At 40.3% G+C, this 6,526-nt stretch overlaps 1 long non-coding RNA gene across 1 annotated transcript in view; it reads right to left on the bottom strand.

The window, feature by feature from the left end:
* Positions 1-1,088: 1,088 nt before the first annotated feature.
* The window catches only part of LOC134737096 (uncharacterized), a 53,934-nt gene continuing 48,496 nt past the window's right edge, over positions 1,089-6,526 (bottom strand). Inside the window, exon 3 of the long non-coding RNA XR_010121662.1 lies at positions 1,089-1,110. This is a non-coding gene — a long non-coding RNA (uncharacterized lncRNA). The remainder of the gene's footprint in view (positions 1,111-6,526) is intronic.

The following is a 6,526-nucleotide window of genomic DNA, read 5'->3' as shown; positions in this document are numbered from 1 at the left end:
AAAACCACACTGCATGTTCTCACTCATAAGTGGGAGTTGAACAATGAGAACACATGGACATAGGGAGGGGAACAATGCACACCAGGCCTGCTGCAGGGGTGGCAGGAGAGGGGAGGGAACTTAGAGGACAGGTCAATAGGTGCACCAAACCACATGGCACACGTATACCTATGTAACAAACCTGCATGTTCTGCACATGTATCCCAGAACTTAAAGTAAAATTTAAAAAAAAAAAAGAAAATTTCAGTAATAACAAGCATTTATCGAATTTTTAACATGTACCCCATAGTACACTAAAGGAGTCTGGATATATCGTATTACCACATTTAATCCCGAGATGTTAAAGGTGGGTATTATTATCTCCATTTTACAGGTGAGAGTGGAGGCTTAGAGAGAAGGCATGACTTGCTCAAGGTCACAGAGCTCGTGAGTGGCCAGCTGGGATTCCACCCCATGTAGAGCTGACTCAGGGCTCTGCCCTTGCTGCTATCACTTGCACATCATGGGATGTTCCTCTTGCATTTTTCCTGATGCCTTTGGCATCCCAGAGCCTTGACTGATGCCCCAGTTTCCTAACATGTCAAAAGGAGGCTGCCGAAATCAGTCTGAGGTTTAATGCAAAAACTCCCAGTGGAAAGGGATTATTTGCTCTCTTAAAGGAGACACAAGTAATTATGAGCAATGTAGCCTATTAAAAAATAGCCTAAATAGAGAGCTGGGGAGAGCACTTCTGAAGCCATTACCACCAGGGTTTCTCCAGATGGGTTGTAAGGCTGCTTGTCTTAGGCAATTTGGATTCGGTTTGCTGTGTGCGTGGAGCTGTCAGATAGATTTGCAAGGCTGTGTGCATCCCAGTATTACTTCACATGGCTTCACATGCCTCACATTGCTTTGTTATCATCTCCTCTCTCTACCTCTCCTGCTAAAACATGGCTTCTTCAAAGGTAACAAACAATTCCAATTCAGCCTAACGCAGAGCCAACACAGTACGGTAGCTAAGAGTCAGCACTCTGGTGCAAGACAGCCAAGCATTGGAGCTCAGTTCCTCTGCTCTACAAGCTACACGACCTTGGGCAGGTTCCTTAATTTGCTGTTCCTCTATTCTTTCATCTGTAAAGAAGGAATGTGATAATGCCTATGTTATTGTGTCTTTATGATAATTAAATGAGTTAAATATAAAGAGTTTTAGAAAAATGTTAGGCAAAGAGGAAAACATTTGGTGAACATTTTTATCTCGCATCATCATACCTGTTGCTGTTGGGTCCCAGGGGCAAACCTTGAGTTAAGCCCCACTCTCCCTATTTCTGGATATTTTAAATCATGTGAGTCAACACATCACCTTTGTTTTTTAAGTCAGGTTGAGTTTTTAATTGTTATTTACTTAGACAAAAGCATCTGAAGCAGATGCTGGATGAATATGGATAGCAATAGGTACAGCATTCTGGGCTCTTCTTGGACTAGGCCTGGAGAACTGAGCTCCCTCGATGGCATCTGTCTGTGGGAGCCAGAGGAGGAGGGCTGTCCCTGGGGTGGGCAGCAGGGAGGTCTCCTTCCACCATGGCAGGGTGGGTCTTTGCCAGACACTGGCTTTTCATGTCACTTCCTGACCATCGGGTACACTGGAAGCTCATCTCATTTCCACAACCTGCATGAGGAAAGGGGCCAATGCACATCCCAGAAATTTCCAATGCCCGATCTCCTGCTCCTTGTTCCTCAGAGTGTTGGCCAACAGACAGACGCTTAACAAAGTTCACCATGCACGTTTGGTCTATTTCTGTCAGCTATGTGTGGTGATCTTATCTCAGGTGATTTCTCCAATTTAGAAATCGCCTTCAGGTCTTACCAGAGTTTTTGACTCTGCTGAATCCATACATGCCCCTCAATGTTTTGGAATCTGGGTGACCACCAGATAGCAAGCTGGATGGCTAGTGGAGTTGTCTGAGATGTTTGGACTTGTTAGAGCCTTAAGATCATTACTTACGAGCCCTGGAGAGAATTCTCCGAAGGAACTACTGGTAAAACATTGATCAGAAAAAAAGCTTAAAAGTTGTTTTCAAAGAGCCAGAAGACCTAGGTTCCAGGCTGCAACTGCTGCACTAAGAGATAAACTACTAAAAACAACACAGACATTTTTAGGAAAGACACCACAGGGAAGTAGCCTTACAATAATTGCCCAAATCTTTCTGACCATACCTGACTGTAAAAGTGGACACTGTCTGACCTGAGTTCAGCTCCATTAAGAGCGGCTGTTGGCAAGTCTCCCAGAAGAGGCCAGCCAGCCCCCAGCTATATTCAAAGCAACTGGGAAGATTTGAGTTCTTGACAGCTTTTCCCCCCTCACAAGGTAATGAGATAGGTCGCATTTCAGATTTAACCCACTTGACATTTTAATTCTTCTAATGTGTTCTTTGATGTGTGCAGATGAGGTGCCGTGTAGGTACAAGTTGCTATTTATATAGTCCTGGCAAGTGGATTCCATCAGTATCAGCTCCTTCGTTCACTCGGGTGCCTTTAAGATCATCAGAAATTCAAGTTTTCAACTCCCCAATAGTTTCTTCTTCCCAAATTTTGAACAAAGAACAAGAGAATAATGACCCTCTGATTTCTTGCCTTGTGGCAAGAGGACCGTGTCGTATGTTATTAAAAATATTAAAATAATATTAATATTAAAATATCAGTATTATTTTATTAATAGTGACATATTAAAATAATATTAAAAATCTTGAATTTGGAGAGGGTAGGCCTGGTGCTTAACAACTTAGAGCTGGATGTGGAGTCAGTGAGGTAATGTATGCAATGTTCTTAACATAAAGGCCAACCCAGGGCCAAGCTCCAGAAATGACAATTATTACCTGTACTTGCCAATATTGTTGTCACTGTCACATCGTCATCATCATCACTATCATGATATCATGGCTATCTCCATCATCATTATCATTGTTGTCATATCATCATTATCTCCAATACCATCATCATCCTCATAACTTTCTTGGCTCTTCCACATACTACCCAACGTCCTTGGTCACTTTCTCTCTATGGATATCCCATTTTCCTTTTCATAAAACTAGATAATAACTGCTATCTCTCAAGACCACCAAGAAGAATGAATGAGGCACAGCGAGTCCTCAGTAAGAGTTGGGCCTCATCGGGTCCCTCTTACATCTCAGATTACATTTCTCATGCGTGATTTGTTTGCTTATTTACCTGTTTTGTTTTTGTTTCTGTTTTGTTTTGTTTTTGAGACAGAGTCTCACTCTGTCGCCAGGCTGGAGTGCAGCGGTGCAATCTCGGCTCACTGCAACCTCCGCCTCCTGGTTTCAAACAATTCTCCTGCCTCAGCCTCCTGAGTAGCTAGGACTACAGACGCATGCCGCCACGCCCAGCTAATTTTTGTGTTTTTAGTAGAGACGAGGTTTTACCATGTTGGCCAGGATGGTCTCGATCTCTTGACCTCGTGGTCCACCCGCCTCGGCCTCTCAAAGTGCTGGGATTACAGGCGTGAGCCACCGCCCCCGGCCGCTTCTTTGCCTGTTTTTATATTTTAGTCTTTGCACTTATCAATTCCCCCAAGCCATAAAACCCCGGATTTTCTGTCCTTCAGAGCCCTGTGCTACCCTGGTGAGAACTCTGGTTGAGATTCAAGAAACCTGTCAACTCCAGTCAGGAATCCAATTCTCATACAAGCTCACTATGTGGTCTTAAGCAATTTTCTTTATCTACAAAATAAGACAATTGCACCATATGGGTAGTTCTCAAAGTGGTCTACAGACCATGAGTACCAGACGTTAAGAATTCACATTTCTGAGGCCCCACCTCACACTCACTACATCAGACTCTAAGAGTGAGGCTCTGGGACCCGCATTTTACATGCTTTTTAGGGCTCCTTATGTGCACTAAGGCCTGAGGAGATAGCCTCTTGGGACCCCCTCTCAGCTCTGCTAGTCCCTGGTGGGAGGAGCACTGGCTGAACAGGAAATCCGTTCCCCAGTGTCATTGCCCTACCCAGGGGTTAGACAAGCTGAAAAAGAAGAGTTCATGGAGCAATCAGAGAAAACAACAAACCGAATATTTGTTAGACTTTCTGAAGTATTGCTTTACTCCAGAAGTTCAAAATTAACATATTCAAGACACTCAAGACAAAAGAAAGGTAACCAGGAACTTCATGTGTAGCCACACTGATCTTCCCATACGAAGGCTGCAGACAAACTGTCCCAAGCACTCAAGAACTCGGGAAACACTGTTCCCAAGAACTCTTACTGAGAAACAAGCTTTGGACAACTGAAAGAACTAGAGAATCATAGCCATGGCGCAGGTGATGACCATTAAATAGGTGTCTACTAGTCAAAAAAAAAAAAATACAACTGGCTCTTTGTATCCATGGGTTCTACATCTGTGTATTCAACCAACTATGGGTCAAAAATCGTCAGAAAATATACTTTTGTCTGTACTGAATAAGTACAGACTTTTTTCTTGTCATTATTCCCTAAACAATACAGCATAACAAGTATTTATGTAACATTTACATTGTATTAGGTATTATAAGTAACTTAACGATGATTTAGAGTATATGGGAGGATGTTTGTATGTTATATGCAAATACTATGCCATTGTATATCAGCAACTTGAGCACCACAGATTCTGGTAACTGCAGGAGGTCCTGGAGCAAATACCCCATGGACACCAAGGGATGACTTTAGGTACTTACTACTCACTACCCGCCCTCCACCCCACACACATACAAACATACTTCTTGGCTTTTTTTCACTCTTGGTGAAACTTGCTCATTTCCTGTAAGCTAAGAATAAATTAAGGTTAAAACATAGAAAACTACAAAGAAATGGGGGAACAATAGAGAAGATATAGGAAAAGTAGAGTAAGCTCACTTACTACCTCACAGGCACAGAGTTGACCCTTGAATAACATAAGGATTAGGGGTGCCAACTCTCTGTGCTGTTGAAAATCCACATATAACTTTGACTACCTACAAACTTAACTACTAACAGCCTACTGTTGCCCAGAGGGCTTATCGATAACATAAATCGTCAATTCATACATATTTTGTACATTATAGATATTATACACTGTATTCTTTCAATCAAGTAAGCTAGAGAAAAGAATTATTAAGAAAATCATAAAAAGAGAAAATACATTTACAGTACAGTAGTGTGTCTATCGATGCCATAAGTTTATATCAACAGTTTACGACACAGATCACGTCTGAAATATTGGCACCTGCAACTGCAGACCTCAACCTTTGGTATATATCAAGCAATTCAACTTTTTCTTGTAATGCCATGACGTTTCTCTGCTTCTTGGGAGTACTTCCAGCTTCACTAGTGGCATTTTGTATGAGTCTCATGGTGTTATTTAAGGTTTATGGTATTGTACTAAACACAATGAAAACTATGCGAGAATCTTGAGATTAGTTATTACTGTGATATGCAGTTTACTGGAGAGATGAACTGGTTACTTGGAGATGGTTAGCATCACATGGAATCTTAAGCAGATATTGGCAACACTTGAGTTCAAGGCAATAGCAACAAGAGGTGACTATGAAATTATTACAGTAGTGCCATAGGTACTACAGTTAAATTTATGCAATTATGATTTCATACTGCATCTTTACCTTTGTTTACATTTAACTGAGAATGGTGCTACATATGGTCTGTCTTTGTGTGCATGTTTTAATAAATTCTACCTTTTGTAATAGATTTGTGTATATTTTATAGTAGTAAATGATAGAATAGTATCTACATAAAGTTTATGCTTTCACAACCTACTTAACTTTTTCTTATTCTTTTTGATATTTCTAGGCTATGTGGCTCATCTGCAAGTTTTTTCAAATTCTTTCAAATCTCCAAAAAATTTCCAATATATTTATTGAAAAAAATCCTTATGGAAGTGGACCCACACAGCCACAACCCATGTCGTGCAAGTCAACTATATTAATTGGGAATAAAAGGGTATGTTGGGGAGAGGGAGTAGAGGGAGAGGAGAAGTCACCAGCAAATTTCAAGATTATTCATGGTAAGGATCCAAAATACGGTAGCAGAAAAGAAAGAAAAATGGAAAGAAGGAAGAAAGGAACTAACAAGATCACGTACACTTATAAAGATAATTTTTGTTATAAGAATAATAAATCTAAAACAATGTTGCCTAAATATCAAAATGTATACCAGAAGAGAGAAATACAAAAAGGAAATATATATAAACAACACACATATATACGTGTATGATTTTACATAAATATAAAATATGACAAAACTGAAACTAAATCAATTAATCCCATCAATAAATACAGATGGACTTAATTCATCTACTAAAATAAAAATATTTTCCATATTGGTTAATAAAGCCAAATCTAATACTATCTATGAGAGATGCATCTAAACAAAATAAATAATAAGTAATGTATATATAATAGCAAAGGGCTGGAGACATCACAATTGCTCATCAGCTGAGGACTGGCTGAAAAACTGGAGCACAACCATCAGTGAAGCCCAGTGCATTTGTAAAAAGGAGTAAG

This window comes from Symphalangus syndactylus, chromosome 7 (genome assembly GCF_028878055.3).
Source record: "Symphalangus syndactylus isolate Jambi chromosome 7, NHGRI_mSymSyn1-v2.1_pri, whole genome shotgun sequence".
In the NCBI taxonomy this organism is placed as follows: domain Eukaryota; kingdom Metazoa; phylum Chordata; class Mammalia; order Primates; family Hylobatidae; genus Symphalangus; species Symphalangus syndactylus.
This window is presented reverse-complemented; position numbering and strand designations above follow the sequence as displayed.